The sequence below is a fragment of the Corvus kubaryi genome, unplaced genomic scaffold (genome assembly GCF_017639235.1).
Source record: "Corvus kubaryi isolate FWS band 111438036 unplaced genomic scaffold, C.kubaryi_AGA036_p1.0 37334, whole genome shotgun sequence".
NCBI classification, from domain to species: domain Eukaryota; kingdom Metazoa; phylum Chordata; class Aves; order Passeriformes; family Corvidae; genus Corvus; species Corvus kubaryi.
The window spans coordinates 15,526,148-15,542,388 of NW_024581108.1; the positions used below are offsets into that span (position 1 = coordinate 15,526,148).

General features: G+C 42.7%; 1 protein-coding gene across 16 annotated transcripts in view; it reads left to right on the plus strand.

Moving 5' to 3' along the window:
* The first annotated feature begins 19 nt into the window (after positions 1–19).
* Positions 20–16,241, plus strand: part of PTPRF (protein tyrosine phosphatase receptor type F) — a 378,495-nt gene continuing 362,273 nt past the window's right edge. For 9 of the 16 annotated variants that reach the window (XM_042030486.1, XM_042030483.1, XM_042030487.1 and 6 more), the window contains exon 1: positions 21–130. The gene's annotated coding sequence lies outside the window, so the exon portion shown is untranslated. Of the gene's footprint in view, positions 131–16,241 lie in introns of all 16 variants that reach the window. The other 7 variants (XM_042030489.1, XM_042030490.1, XM_042030493.1 and 4 more) reach the window with 2 other exon arrangements.

The following is a 16,241-nucleotide window of genomic DNA, read 5'->3' on the forward strand; positions in this document are numbered from 1 at the left end:
CGCGCGCGGAGCGCGGTCCCGCGCGGCGGCGGCTGGAGGAGGAGTGGAGCGGAGCTGCCGGCGGGGAGCGGAGCGGGTTCTCGCGCGGCGCCCGGAGGCAGCATGCGGACGGCGGAGCCCCGGAGCCCCGGTAAGTGGCTCGGCTGCGTCGCTTCTCCCTCCTCAGCCTCGTGTCCGGCTTCCGACACGGCGGGATCGTCTCCCTGGGAGCCGCCAAACTCCGCCGCCTGTTGAGCCCCGCGGATCGCCGCCCCCGAGCGATGGCCCCGCCGCCCGCTTCGGCCCCGCCGCCGCCCCGGGTGCCCCGCGGGGGCCGCCGTGCGGTACCGGAGCCTCCCCACTGTCCTCTGGGGCCGCCACGCGGTTTTCCGGCGGCCACCGGCTGCGCCCCGCGGAGCCTCCCCGGGTCGGCGGGGGGCAGCCAGGCACCTGCCGGAGCCGCGGTGCCGGGGGCGCGGGGATCGCCGCCGCGGCGTGACCTTCCCGGGCGGGCTGCGGCACTCTGGGCACCCCCGGCGGGCGGACCTCTGGCGGTGGGCTCGGGGGAGGGGGGTCGCGCCTCCCGGGGCGCAGCGCTGAGCGCCGCGGGGCGTCCCGGGCGGGGTGCCTCAGCCGTGTGCGAGACGCGGGGCGGTCGGCAGTGGCCCGAAGCGTTTCCCGCGGCTGGCGCCGACCGTTTCTGCGGCGGGAGGAGGGAGCGAGGGAGGGCGCTGCAGCGGGGGGCGGCAGACCGCGCCTTTCCCCCCGGTGGGGCGAGCCGCCGCCTGGGAGAGCGCGGGGCTGCCGGGCGGCGGCGTCTTGGGTGGCGAGAACAAAGGGCCCCCGGCGGGAGCGGGCAGGAACTCTGCCGCTGCTCCCGGGGTGCCAGCTCCCCAAACCGGGGTGGGGGTATTCATCCCGTTCTCCCCCCGTTCGGCGTCCTGGGGGAGTGCGGCTGCAGCCTCCGCGGGGCCAGCTCCTGCCCCGCAGCCGCCTCCGCAACCTGTTGTGCCGCCTGCCTGGTCGGGGGTGCCGATGGGGCGGGCAGCGCTCCCCCGTGGGACACCCGGGGGGGGCGGGCGGGCTCGCGTGGAGCGGCGCGGGGTGGGCGCAGGCAGCCCGCGGCGAGCGGGAGCCGAGGCTGGAGGCGAAGGCAGTGGGCGGGTGCGTTTGCCTTCGCGATGGTTTCTGCTCCCACAAACTGCTAAGACCCAACTTCAAGCAGTTCAAATAGCTGGCGTAAATTAAATTGAATGAAAAAAAGTGTTTCCGCGCTGTTAAAGGTCTGTTCCCGCGAACCTCTTGTGTGGGAAAGATGTGGTCTGTTTCCAGGAGACTGACTGGGGCAGCTGTTTTAAAGCGTTTTGGAGTTTCGTGTTTATTTCATATGTAGCCAAAGGAAGTCGTATTGTCAATATCAAATACAGTATTCTCTTGTCGAGTTTAAAATGGAGCTGTAAAAAGTGATTTGGGCTGACGATAACTGGATAATCAAAGCTTCAGTTGGATATTTGTTGGTTTAGAGATCTCTGAAGGCAGCTAACTTGTGCAGGGACAGTGAACAAATAGAGTTTCCTTATGCTTTTTCTGTAACCACCTTTGTTCATTTTTCAAGGTAAATGCTAGGGAAATGACAAATTTAATTTAAGATTACCAAGGTCCTGTGCTGCAAATGACTTATCTCCGTGTCTGGTTACTGGGTGATTGTTCCAAGACTGCCAGTTTGGCTTTGAAAACAGATTTTTAAATAAAGTCCACTGCATTCATTATGATAATGCAGGAAATGTGTGGCTCACGAGGTTGGTTTTATGGAAGGAACAAGTGTACTTTAATCTTGATTTTATTATTTCTTCTGTGGTGGTTTGCTGTGAGACTGAGGACGTAAGAGTAATAGATATCTGTACTGGGAAGCGCATGATCAGCAATCTGAACTTCGAAAGCAAAGAGTAAAATCTGTGTGGCAAAGCAGCCAGTTTGTGATCTGAATGTGTGGTGGGTGACAGTGTTGAATTATTTAAGTTCTCAGTTTCTGCCTTTATCCAACTGTCTTAAGGTGCAAGTTTCTTAGCCTACGTCTAGCTGTTGACATAGGATGCAACATGACCGCATATATGGAGGGGTTAAAACAGCTTATGGCCAAAAAGTTAACACATAACTTCAGATCAAGAGGTTTTTATATACAGTTTAGTTACAAATATTGCCGTCAGCCCTTGTCTTTGCATGTGCATGTCAATGAATATGTCTTGGCTACATACTGGTTGGGGCCGTTAGCAAAATAGTAGAAGCCACGGACAACATTTTATTCTCATTCATGTTGCCAGTGAAAATGTCAGTTTCTGGAAAATCAAAGTAGAAGCTGTCCTATGTTGTATATTGGTTGTGGGTTGAGAGGTATGCAGGTATTTTTAATTTTATTTTTTTAAACTAAGTCCTGCTTTTGGGAATGTGAGGTAATTGTCATTGGCAAAAGCAGAGAAGACAGTCAAAGCTTGTGATTATAAAGAGAAAGATCTAAGCTTGTGGGTAACGGAGAAGAAATGTTTTCCTCTTTGTGTCCACATAATGCAGGGCTGTGGGAAGATATGCTTAATGAAGATGATTATTGCTGTGGCTTTCCATAAATCCACTTGTAATGGAGGCTTTGTACAGTTACTTCTGAATCTGTACATTTAAAAACTGCAAATAGCGATAATGGAGTTGGCTAATAGCAGACTGTCAAGTAAGTGCAATCCTTGTGATAATGTTCAGCCATAGATCTCCATTTAAGCATTACTTTTAAGCAGAAAATGTTTCTTGTAGGTCATAGTATATGCAGTTGGGAGGAAAAAACCCCCGAGTTGTTGCTGCCCATTCTTGAATCTTAACCAGGTGACTCTAATTGGGCAAAGAGTGCTTTTTCTCTCCAGCTTTTTATCAGATAGCAGGAGATGTACAATTCGGTAGATCTGTTTGATATGAGTTTAGGTAGTGGAAAGGAATACTAATAATAACTAGCTCTAAGAGACTGACTGAAGGAAGTTTACCTGGTCAGTAAACGTGTGGCTGTATGCAAATTAAAATTGGGACTTGTGCCTGTTGAAGAGTGGCAAACTCCTGGGAAGCATTGGCATGAGCTGGATGCCACCACATGATAGTCTGAGTCTGAGCTGATCTTGTTAGTAGTATTAATCAGGACAAATCTTTCTGTTTCTGTGGTTTTTTAGTGCTTCTTAGAAACCAGAGTTGAGAGTTAAATTACTCATGTCTGTTTTGCAACTTAAAAGGTGAAGTTAGGATAGTAGGGAAACTTTTTAATGTGGTATCTTGCCCCAGTACAGAAGGATGTAAAATCACCTATTATTTTCAAGGAAAGCACTTGTAGTAGCTACTGGCTGTTTCATATAGTGTTCTGAATGAATGCAGTTTTTAACTTATGTAGCTAAGAAACAGCTTTTGAAGGAAACTGACAGGAGAGTTGCTTATGTTTATGTTTGGAGTAATTCATTGAGAAATATTTGTGATGCTCTCCATCATTGCTTGCTCTCCTTTAAAAGCAATGCTTTGACTTTCATCTTTCATACAGTATATGAGGGTTCCTTATGTGGATTTACTTCAGCTCAAAATCTGACCCTAAAAGTAAGCTTTGTTTCTACAGACCTTAGTGCAGTGTTCAAACCCAAAAGACATGCTTCCTTTCCAGTAAAAACTTGTAATTACACGGGGTGGTAGCGAACTGGAAAGTATTGCAAAACATATGTAAGAATACTGTCGTACAAACTCTAAAACTGACGAATGACTCACTGTGCCAGTGCTATATCAAATTCTATCTATACACAAGGTTTAAATGACAAGTTTACTTTAGGCAGGGAATATGCAATTTTCTTGTACTCTTCCCTCATCTAATGTCAAGTGAGCTTAATGAAATGGTGCATGTGGGCATACAGGAGGTACCAGTTGTAGAGCTTTAATGAGCAAGGTGAAAAAGCACTGCTTGGCTCTATTTGTTAAGGTGATAGATATAACTACTCTTACATTAAAATGAAGTTCATGGTACTGATGCTTATTTTGAGACGTATTTTTTTTTTAATGTACCTCATCATCATTTGTTTATGTGTGTTTACTAACGTTGGTTCTATTTTTGTTTTCTTTCGGAAAGAGTATTTGACTTTTAAGCAGCATATCTGTTCATCATTACATATTCATATTAGTTGAATTTTTTAACTGACAATTTGGCAGCATTTTTGTGAACATAAAATTCACTGCCAAAATGAAAATGGCATAATGGTCAGCATGGGTAAGGGGCTCATGATTGTAAAGAGGAAAAGGCCACCTTGCACTGCAGCAACACGGGTTTTATTCATGCCTTTGACACTGTCATTATGAAAAGCTTCACAGAGCTTTGGAGAGCTCTCCCAAAAAACCAGAACATGTTAACAGGCAGTAACATCCTGTACCTGGGAAGCCTGTGTGAGCTGGGAGAAGAACAAGGAAGAGTGGAGTGTAGGTATCAGAGTCTTGTGCTGCTACACTGTGTGTCTCACGTGTATGTGTGTGTATCATCTGTGGAATCCCAGCCTGCCAAGCTAAGGAACCCAGTAACCACTCAACGTTAGGAGGAAGAGAAACCCAGTATTGACTTGGCCCTAGGTAGAAGACTTTAAACTGTTCACAGTCTCTTCCTTTAATTTCTAATTTAGCCATTCTGCCACAAAGCCTGTCCCTTCTGCTCTCTGTTAATCATCGTCTTTCTGGGCAGGGGAAAAGATGCCTTGGTCTTCGCCTCATGTTGATCATGAGAACTTAGTGACCAATGCCTGCAAGTGTTTGCTGTCTGTAGGAAGGTCGAAGTCTCCTGGGACTGTGAAAGGAGGCCAAATAGGGGATGCTGTTTAATGTCAGTGTGCGCACAATGTTTACACACCTGTGCCTTAGCAGAAAAAGAGAGTGAAACAGGTCTTGCTCCTTCAAGGACTCAATTATCTGAGAACTTTATTCTAAAGATCGGAAATACAGAGATAAGTAAGGGTTTTTGGAGCAGAGGATGGAAGCAATGTTTATAAAAAGCCTGGTTGGGATCAAAATTGACAAAAATATCTCCTAATATCTGGGCACTGTACTCGGAGGAAGCTCTGTTTGGATGCTTTAATGAAGTGCAATCCACTGTGTAGCTGAAATAGAGCAATACCATTAATCTGGGAAGGAGTAGGATGGTCCCATTCTTATTCTTGTCCTTTAGCAGGCATAGAAGCTTGCAGTTTACAACCTGTCCAAAAGACATTTATTTCTTGGCACAAAATTTCAGCTGCAGCTGGCAAGTGGGTAAGTACCTTCTTCCAGCATTACTGAGAAAGAGGAATTATTTAGGTTGGCACAAGAAGTTTATAGTTTGGAGTTGTCACATGAAATTGAACAGAGGAAAAACATGAAGGCCGGGCATGTGGCATTGTTCTTTCAAAAGCAGTGCTGGAAATCCAGTCATCACTCGAAACCAAACAAAGCATGCATGTGCTTGACCATGGTGAGGAATTATCTGTTGGCTTCATAGGCCTCTCTCTTATTTTTTTTTTTTTTTCCTCCTGCAAGTGTTGTGTTTAACACCGAATTGCATGTGTGTATACAAAGAATAACATCTGTTCTATTTTATGAGATCCACAGAGCGAGGTTGCTTTTCTATCCCTCCTGTGTATGGATTCTTCTCTCATGTGTCATCCTTGCTGCTGAAGGCAGCCAGGCACTTGAGCTTTTTAATATCTTTTCTCTCTTTAGGGGAAGGAAGTTATTCATGGGATGGTACTTGATTTTTTTCAGTTAGATTTCCTCACAAAATTGTATCTTACAGTGTTTTGGAAAAGACATTATTTTCCTACAGAGTTTTCTGAGTAGGTAAAGAAGTGGGATGATCTGCATCTGTTTTTCTGGAGGAGTTTTGGTAGTTGTTTTATCAATGGGTTAGATTTTCTTCTCCCTAGATGCATTTTGATAGGATGATTAATTGGGAAGATAAATGAGATCTGAGAAGTATGAAAAAGGCTAGTCTAGTGTTTAGATTTTAGGTTATATATTTTAAAAATATATATTTTACCTGGAAAATACTGTGCTTTTGATCTTTTGTCTTGAAGAATAACCACAGAAGTGGCAAAGGAGCCTTTTGGACACAGTGAGTTAAGAATGTGTTGAGGTGTTACATACTTGGAAGATGTGAGATGGGTGCAAAGGAGAAAAAAGTGACCTTGTTTTTAGATGGAGTTGTTGCCTTTTTACAAACTACTATTTTCTTCAAATGCAAAGGAGTTATGTTTGTTTATATCTTATTAAGTAACATTTGTTTCACCAAATTTGATCAAAGGTTTAGTTGTTGCAGAATCAATAATAATTCTCTTACCTTAAGGAAAAATCTGTAATTTATGAATGTACTGTCTGTTGTATTTTAACTACTTGTACTATAAAAAATTACACAAATTGACTAGAAGATGCACACAAATTCCAATAATACATTTATCATGTCAAAGTTCAGTGAAATATGAAACATAATTACCATAAATGAAGAAAATTGGCCTCTTAAACCTATGAACTAGAAGGCGTGGAAATAATTTTGTAATATATATTCTCAGTGGTTTTGTTGAGACTACTTTGGCACCACCAAAATTCCTTTACAGTCTGTGTATGCTAACCCCTGTGTTATGTGGTAAAAAAAGTACTTGTGAACTTGTACTTAACCTCGGGATGAAGCATGTATTTTTGGACATGAATTTTAGATATTGAATGTCTCCTTGCTATGGACTTGCTCATGAGTAGCTTCCAATTAATAAAATGCAGATTTGAAGATTTACACCTGGGGACACAAGTATTTCAGCAGATTTTATGGTGTTACTGCTTCCATTCTGCCTCTTGACGCAGAGGTGGGATTACAAACTTTTGTAGGAAAGTTTTTCTCCTTTAGTATACTTGTGAGGTGGGAGTCTGGCTAACAGCTCGTTAGTGTGTGTTTTCTCTGGATTCTACTATGTCTTTGGATCATGTGAAACTAAACTTTATGCTTTTGGTGTACTGTTAAGGTAAAGTACTCATTTGAGGCCTTTTGGCTCAAAAAAAGAGCGCATTTTAGACTAGGCTGTCAGTTAGCCTAATTTCCTGGAGTCTGTCCCATTGCAGAGGGTTCATTTCAACACAGGTCAGTAAGTGCTGGATCCTACTTCTTCACTCAGACAGGCCAAGACAGAGAGCTTGCAGAAGCCTGTAGCATGGCTGTGATTTCAGCAGCTGTTTTTGGGTGGGTGCAGAGTGTAAGTCTCTTACTCACAGCTGGATTTTGGATGAGACTGAAGCTAGTGTGGCCTCTCGTTGCCCCCATGCTGGAGCCGGCAGGTGCTGTCCTTAGCATGGAGGTGTTGCCTCCTCCTGCCAGTGAACATCTTGCTCTCCTTTGCCTTCTTTGCTGCTGATTTCCCTGGCTGGCCAGGTGTGTGGCCAAGGCTGTCGTGGTCAGGGCCACCTCTCACCTTCGCCCAGGAGAAATCCATGGAAGTGCAGCATGTGTGCCTCCACGATAAAACCCCAGCAGCTCTCTAGGAGCAGGCTGGTTCTGCGGATAACTGTTCTTAGCTCCTACCATGACTCTGACCTGAAGCAGCTTCTTTGTAAACAAGATAATAAAGTGTGCTGCTATACTTACCTCTGTGCCAGTCTCTTTCTTATGCCTGTGGAAGAAACAAGGAGCATAATTAATTATAAAAAGGAAGAGTTCTGAAGCATTGCGTGGCAGCCGGCTGTCATGCTCTTCTAGTGATCCCCCATCCTGCTGTCAGAAAGCTGGGCATCCTTTAGGACACAGCAGTATTTTGCTGAAGAGTGATCAAGGGCTTCTTCATTGGCCAGAACCATCAAGGTAGGTGGGCAGATGTTTGTTTTAAAATGACTTGCACAGAGTTGCTGGGCTCAGCAACTTGACTGCAGTGATGAAAATCATCTTTAACACACTAGAAATCATGAATTGTGTTTTGTTTGCTTAGATCACTGAGTGTTTAGGGCAGGCACCATGAGTTGTATGGTGTTAAAGAATACGTTATGCAGTAGTTGCATTGCTGGAAAGCATTTGTAAATGTAAGTTTGAATTATAGAGATGTATTTTTTCCCCTATTAAACTTTGAAGAGTTGCGCTTTGAAGACCAGTGAATTTTTGATGCTCTTAAACATTGTCTACAAGGAGCAGGTGAGGGATCTCCTGGCTTTCTGTTTTGCCTTTTTTTGTTTTCCCCCATTTTTTTCTTTGAGCTGATATTTGTGTGTTGGTTTTAGATGCGACAAGAAATGCAGACATTCTGGTTTTGGAATTTGAGCGATAGGATGGGCTGACATAACTGCGTAGGTTATAAATAAAGTATGAGCTCTGGAATACTGGCTTTCTTAGTATCTGAAGGGAGTTATCAGGCTCCTGGATTTTTGTTGCACAGTGTAATTAAAATAAACACTACAATGCTAATCATTTATGTATTTTTGCCTGTAGGTAAAGTTTTAAATTGGAATTAGCTATAGTTCAGTGGAACTGGATTTTTCTGGTGGTGGTGTGGGTTTTTTGGGGGGTTTTTTTGTTTGTTGTTTTATTATTATAATGTTGCCTGTTTACAGTCTAGTGATATTTCAGTGAGAGTGCATAAAGAATATTGCCAGGCAGATTAGTTTATATTTTTATTGTATATTGTAGTAACGATGTAATTATTGCTTTTAACAGAAATGCCTGACTTGAGTGTTTAATTCTGTCAGGCTCAAGCAGTCACTGATGAGGAGATAAATGGTAGGTTATATGTAGAAGTGGGTTTGCAATTATTTGCTGCTTTTGGAAGAAAAAAGAGATGCTTTGTTTCTGTCCAATGACTAATGTAGAAAATCAAAGTGGTGCACCAGATGTTTTTTTCTAATGGCTGTGGTTCAGGGTCTTTTTTTTGTAGAGAGGAAGGTTTTGACTGAGTTTGTCCCTTGGTTTTTGAAGTTTTTCCTGCTTGTTAATGCAGCACTCTTCTACTCCGGACTTCTCTGGGGACGGGCTTTATGGAAAAGCTCCTTTCCCAACCACTTGTGCCTGTCTCAGCTCCCTGTCCATCACGAGGTGGAGAGGCAATGACATTTTTACAGCACGGGCTGATCACTTCCTTTCATTTGTGTTTATTTCATAGAATTCAAACAAGAATAAGTGTTTTGCTTTATTTGTTGATGTCTGATTAGGAATTAGTGGAAGAAACTGAATCGCGGGTGCGATTAACGGTAGGTTTTGTTTCCAATGTATGAAAGGACTCATTGTCTGAGGCTTTTCCTCCATGTGCTCTGCCTAATCCTGCTGAAATCACACTAACAATGGCAGCGCTCGAGGCTCCTCGTCTTGTTTTCCTGCGTACTTAATCATACAGCTGGAAAAATTTCCTCTTTCAAGGGATGGTTGCTTCTTGTACTTATTCTGCGATCATGTTGTAGGGGCCTTGCTGTTAAGGTGGGCATTAGTTTGGGGGCCCAGGAAGGAGAGGGTCATTAATCCAAAATGTGAAAACTGATCTAATTTATTCTACATTTGGGTTTCGTATATGGGCCTTATGGTTTTGTTAATGTTGTCTGTCAGCTACCTCTTTGCAGCTGTGGCTGAAGGTGAGCTGCCTCATTCCAGCTTTTAGTTCCTCCCAACTTTCTGTTAGATCAACTTTCTGTATTTGCTGTGTAGTACTTCTGCACGGAGGAACTTTAAAATTGTTCAGTGTATGCTTTCAAAAGCAATTAAAAAAGTTTGAGGTTTATAGAAATGAAGACGTTTCTAAAGTACATACTAAGTACACATAACAGACATGACTGTTATTCTTTCAGGAAAAACCCAGAATAAACACAATATCCCACCCCACGAACAGCTTTTCTTTGCCTCTGAATCAGGTTGTCATTGCAAGGTCTTGGAATGATTTAAAAATATAAAAAAAACCTCCCCTGAGGAATCTATTAAAAATTATTTGGTTCACTGAACATTCAGTGCACGTTCAGTCTTGGAATCCATTACATGCCCGTAGAAAGACTTTAAAAATCCTCTTTGACGAAGTTGGTCTGAGTTGTGTCCCTTTGGCAGGTGGGTGTGAGGGAATTTCATTGCTTTATTTTCAAAACAGAAGTGTGTGGAATTAATATTGATTTTTATTATAGCTGCCTGCTAGTGCCACTGTATCCAGAGGTCACATGTCAGCTCTGCTTTTATAGTGACAGCTTTTCCTGTTCCTTTAGTTGAAGTCTGTAGTTGTGGAGTTCTGGAAATAATTGGGAAATGCTGGGGGTTTTTTTCCCTTTGAATCCAATTTGTAAAGCTTTATTACCTAAAATTAAATTCTTATCAAGTTGAAATGGTGCATAAATTCTTGTTGAATGGAGACAAATGCTGTTAGAAATCAGTGAAACTAAGCTATATTTTAATCCTAGATTTATTTTCATTTCCATTGTCATACACTGAAAACACTTTGCATCTACTTTGTCCATCCGTATTGGCGTTTTTTTGTTCGGATAAGTTTTAATGGTTAAGTCTGGGAGAGATGTGTATTAGATTCCCACTCACAGTGCAGCTGTGTGCTGTGACACGGGTTATATTTCCAGGTACCTAGTGTAGGTGTTGTCGGTTCCCATCAGCATGTGCTGCTTTTGTGTGCTGAAGAGAGTTGTCATATTATTCAGCAAAATGCCTTTTTTTTAAAGAACTTCCCCACGTTTTCAGCTCATGATGGAGAGCTCTGGTGTCTCTTTGTTAGGTTCTGTATGCAGATATTCACAGTTGCTCACAGCTTGGTAGTTTTTCAGAGTCTAAAGTCAGGTAAGGACTTAAAGAGAACACAAATAATGGGCAGTCCCTCCGGATATGCAAGTTTATTTGATTAACCCATCTGACCCACAGCATTGGAGAGCAGTTAAATATTTGGACAGTCAGCAGTCCTGTTAGTCATGTTTCATTAGTTGACGGCCTCCTCCATTTCGAGGCTGCTCTGTTTTGCTGCCATTGCCAAGTCTTGTAAGATCTTGAAAAGGAGTCGTGTGGGGGCACGGCGGGTGCTTTTGGGGTTGCCAAAAAGGAGGAGCTGGGAGGTGTGTCACTGCCAACAGCATTATCTGCAGTGGGATGGGAATCAGGGGCAAGGGAGAAAATTGTTAATTGCAGATTGTCAACGCCATATGGATTAGCTGGTAGATAAAGTTACCAACCTAAGCAGAAACAGCAGTGCTGCCCTGAGAGGTGTAAAAGACTTGTCAAAACCTAATCTAATCTCCTGCATTAACTGTATATTGTAATAATGGATAAATGAATTTCCAGCAAGCTGAGATAGTCCAATTTTAATAACTTCTTGAAAAATCAAAGGGAAGTATTGCGCTGGAAGAGGCATATCACAATTATCCAAATTTCCTTCCATGGAACTGTTTTTAATTTTATGTGAGTGTATACTAATGGTTTAAAAACTCATTTGTCTCCTTGTCAGCAGCTTGACCGGTATTTTAATGCAAAGGACATGTTATTATCTTGAACTGGTCTTGTTTTTCAATGGGCATAGCAGCCAGCTGGAAAATTGTTTGACTTTTTAACTGCTGTGGTTTTGATGCAGTGTCTACTGTAAGAAAGTAAAATTTATTTAAAATCAGTGACGCTTTTAATTGTTGTGTTTCCATTTAGATTCAAGGGGAGGGGAGCAGATGTTTATGCTGAAGCACTCAGTCTTGCCCTTTTTCTAAAGATCTTTGGTAATTCGCTCTATTAGAGCTAGGTAAAATTCCTGTCCTTAAAATCTGAGGAAAGTAAGTAGGAAACAGCTGCTGCAATTTTAACTTGGTGCATTTCTGGATGCCTTGCTGAAGGTGTTCTGATAGAAATATGTCTAGTAAGTTTTATGGAAGAAAAACCTAGTACAAAAAAACCCAAACAAACCCCCTTGGGATTCAAATGTGGTTTTAAAAATTACGTTAGTGCCTTTTTGTCTGTTCTAGCAAGAAAAGAATATGATTATAATGTGTTTTCATTATAAAGGTTTTGTGAGTGACTAAATGGGATTCAGCTCTGAATTCCCGACTTTGGAGTGTCCAAATTGTGCATAATTAACTTAAAAGTCAGATTTTTGGAGACTCAGATGTTTCACAGGAAAACTAATGAGAAATGTAGTGTCATGTACTGCTCTTTTCAGTATGGTTTTCTCACCTGAAATTACTGGGTTATAAATATTTAAAATGGAAAATGGTTCTGAAATGAGCTGTGAACAAGTATTCTACTGTATTTGTGGTCTCGAAGTGAAAAATGCTTTGATTAATAGAGCCACTACATTTGTTTTTATGGTAGTTTGCTGTGACACAAACGTAGTTTCTCGGTGTGCTTAAAAGATGTAGGTTTGGCAACGTTCCTGCCCTGTCTTTTCACCTAATTGCTTTATGAGTTTGCATATGATCTTGTTAATTAAATTGTTTTCGCATGATTGCTGAAGCATCTCAAAATGGGTAAAAAGTGCTCTTTATGGACAAAAGCGTTGATGGTTTGGTATCAGTTGTGTGGAGGGTGTTGGGTGCTGCTGTTAGAGGGGGTCAGCGCCCGCCTGGGGCAAGGCAGTTTTCTGAGCCATCGGAAGGGAAAGCAGAATTGTTTGGCGTGGTGTGAAATAACTTGCACAGCTCAGTTTTGCAGTGCAGTTTTTGTGTGCACTGGGATGAGGAACAAATGTGTTTGCGGAGTGGCTTTCTCTGTTAATGGTGTGATACAGGTTTGTGCTCTCGCCTTGGTTGGAGGGGACAACAGCAGGTGTCTGTCAGGTTGTCACTGGCTTCTGATGCTGCTCAGAAGGGTTGGCTCCTTCTAACCAGCTATGGATAAGTGGAAATGAATGACTTCACAGGCGGCCTAAGGTAAAGGCAAGTGTCACTATGAAGGTAACTCCTGGAGACCGATCCAAGCCTGCAGCTGTGGCTCAGTTTTCTGAGCTCTGGCCGTGACCTTGGATGTGCATGGGTGAACTGTGAGAGCTGCTGACAACTCGCAGAAATCCTGGGTGGATGCGTGGCCTCTCACTTTGTTTAATAGTGAATTTTTTTTTCTTTTTAGAGGAGGGACGGAGAGTTCCCAGCTACAATGCTTTTCAGATCCGTATTTGAAAGTGTTTTAAACAAGGGACATCAGAAGCTGAGATACAAAGCAACCTTTTGAAGTTAAAAGTGGGTCTGCATGAAAATGAACTGCTTGTCTGTGAAAAGAGTCAAGTGTGAAAGGATAGGATGGTTTCACTAAATGAATTTGATAGTCTGAATAAGTATGGTGAGGCAGAGAGGAGAATCTGGAAAGGTCAGGACTGAGCATGTGACTCTAGATGAGGCAGTGGAAAGACATGAAAGGAATTGTGTGGAAATGCCTTGGTGTTTTTGTTTTTTTTTTTTTTTTTTTTTTTAGAAACGATTTATTTATTTTGGAGAAGGTGGTCATAAAAAGGGAACTTTAGAAGCTTGCTGCAGAGAAGCAGGGAATCTGATTCCTCTGGGATCTTGTACCTTTTTCATTTAGCCATTGTGGGGTTTCAAATAACTCAAAGATCAAAGCCTAAAGGAACTGCTTGTTACGTGTGCAGTCCCATTTGTAGGACTTCTCTGTCCTGCATGTTCTCTGCAGTTGAGTGCTTCAGCAGTTTTTTGTCCCAAGTAGATTTCTTATTATTGCTGTCTCGTTTTCAGTGATTCATGTAACTTGGAGATTTTAACTCAAATGATTTATGACATGTTTTCTAGGTTCCTGATATTGCTTAATATTCCTTAATAAAGGAAATTTGATTTGTGAGAGATCTGCATTTGGTGTAGATAAATGTGAAATGATTTGCACTGGTAGCAGGAAACTGTCTGAACTTTTTGTACAAAGTATGGACTCCAGGTTAACTGTCACTACTCGTGGGATCTTGATACCCACAGTACTACTGTCAAGTTATCAGCTCTGTGCTTAGGAGTGATTAAAGAGAGCATATCAAATCTTACGAAATGCTGTTGAAAGGGTAAAGAATAAGATACAGAACATTATTATGCCATGTCTGAATCTATGGTTTGTCCATGCATTGGATACTATTTCATCTCCCTTTCATCTCAAGATGTAGAGCATCTAGAAGAACTGTGGGGAAAAGCAACATGAGTCGTTAGAGACCTGGAATGGCTTCCATGTGACAAATGTTCCATGTGACTGGGAAAGGTGTGGTTGAAGAAGGATGTCACAGAGGTCTATGAAATCATGACTAGCTTGAAGAGAGTTTGGCTGTTTCATCTGCCAGTGTGTAAGAGCCAAGAAGAAGTCAGACAAACTTTGAAGGAGTCAGGTTCAGATCCTGGCAGGAGGAAGTCATTCTTAATGCACCTAGAATGTTCTGCACATTCTTCAGGCAGGTAAGCCTGGAGAGCTCCTGGAAAAGGTCTTCTGGGGACTACTTGGTAGACAAATGCAAGTCTAAGAAAATCTCTACCAGTGAAAGTATTGAAGGCCACAGATGTGCTTGGGGGAAAGTGCAGATGTGCTCATCCTATTCTTCCTCTTCTCCAGCCCTGTGCTTAGAGGCTGTATTGGAGACAGGGTGTTGGGGTGACAGGGCCTGTGGTGTGACCAAGCACGTCTGTCTTTGTTTGTCCTGTGCTTTGCCATGAACTCCATGAACTTTGTGTCCACAGTTTGCTTAACATAGAGCAAGCCCTCTGCAGTAAAGCTTTTTCTGTGGATCTTGCTTGAGCAATAGCAATGAATAGTTAAGCTGCAGCTGGCAAAAGCTGAACGCAAGAAGGGGGAGTTGCTACTTTCCCATTCCTGCTCCCAGTTGCTGTGGCTTTCTTTATGCTATTTTGGTGTTGGTGCCATTTCACTGAAGCAGCAAAAAATTAACTTCAGGGGGAAGGAGAAGAGCTTAATAGCTTTCTGCTGGTTAGTGGATTAAGGCAGTTCAGAGGTACAGTGAATGCTGAAGGGGATAGGACTACACAGCCCCAAAGAAGGCAGCAAGATATTTTATTTTTTACCATTAGTAAGCCATGGGATAATTTGGATGTCTCGGGGCACAGCCCACCCATCTCCCAGATGCACAGTCTTCCCATGTTTATGCTGACTTTGGTGATTGTTAAGCTAACTTGTGGAAGGCTACAACTCAGCAACACAAAAGAAAACTATCAAATTGTGTTACAGCCCTTCAAGTTTTCAGCAAGCTCAAGTAGATCACAAACGGTGCTCGAGTAGGGCTCCCTGCCAGTATGGGTAGATGGCAGCAGTGCCCAAACAGGCATGAGCAGTCCTTTCTGCAGTGATGGTAACCTCCCTTGCAGAACCAGACTGCTGCTGATGTAAGGGGTGGATCTGCCTCCCGCAGTGTGGCAGGGACTGGGATACTTTTGGCTTTCCAGAACACATAAAAAAGGTCTTTACCTGCCCCTGTAACCTTGGGGTGCTCTGGAGTGAAGAGAGCCTACCAAAGTGTGCAGGTGGGCAGAGGTTATATACTCACTTTTGTACTTAAGAAGTTTCCCAACTTGAAAAAGGGAAGGTGGTGGGAATTAGATCTGGAGGAGAGTTTCTTCCTTAGAGTCTGCAGGTCACAGTGTGGAGATGTTGCTTGCCCAGGGAATAGCACAAAGCTAGTTTTTCTGCTTCTGTGACAGTGGATTGTTTTCTGTTCTGTTGGAATGAGTGCTTTTGTGTACAAAATGCTGATCAAGGTCTTAACACATTATTAGTGTGTGCAAAAGAGCAGTGTTTGCAAATGTGCCCACTTGTTTTAAAAACAGATGGATCATGCCTTATGCCTCCTCCTTTTGACATTGGAACCCAAAAGTCTGTAATCTTCAGGACCTTTTATTTTTATTGGATAAATAGCAAAAAAAGGCCACTATACAAAATGAAAGAGATCTGCTTTTAGTTGAAGGGAGTTACCTTGTGAATGTCACTGACAATTGCAATAGCAGTGTAGGATAAAGATTTGTGTATGAATTCTTCTAAGAGAACTAACAGTTGGGACTGATGGAAAAAATGTATTTACTTTTTAAAAATATATTACAATATTAATAACTTCCCACTATTCTGCAAATATCTTCATCTTTCTAGTTAGATTGTTCTACATTACTTATTCCAGAAGAGATTTGCTCTACTGCTTCTATCTAGTGCTACATGTCAAAATAATTTTTCTTTCATGGACAGGCTAGCAAAATGTCATGTAGACTTTTTTTTCCATTATCATTTCAGTACAGGCAGGTCAGCAGCATTTTATACAGGACTAGAAAATTTCCCCTCTTTT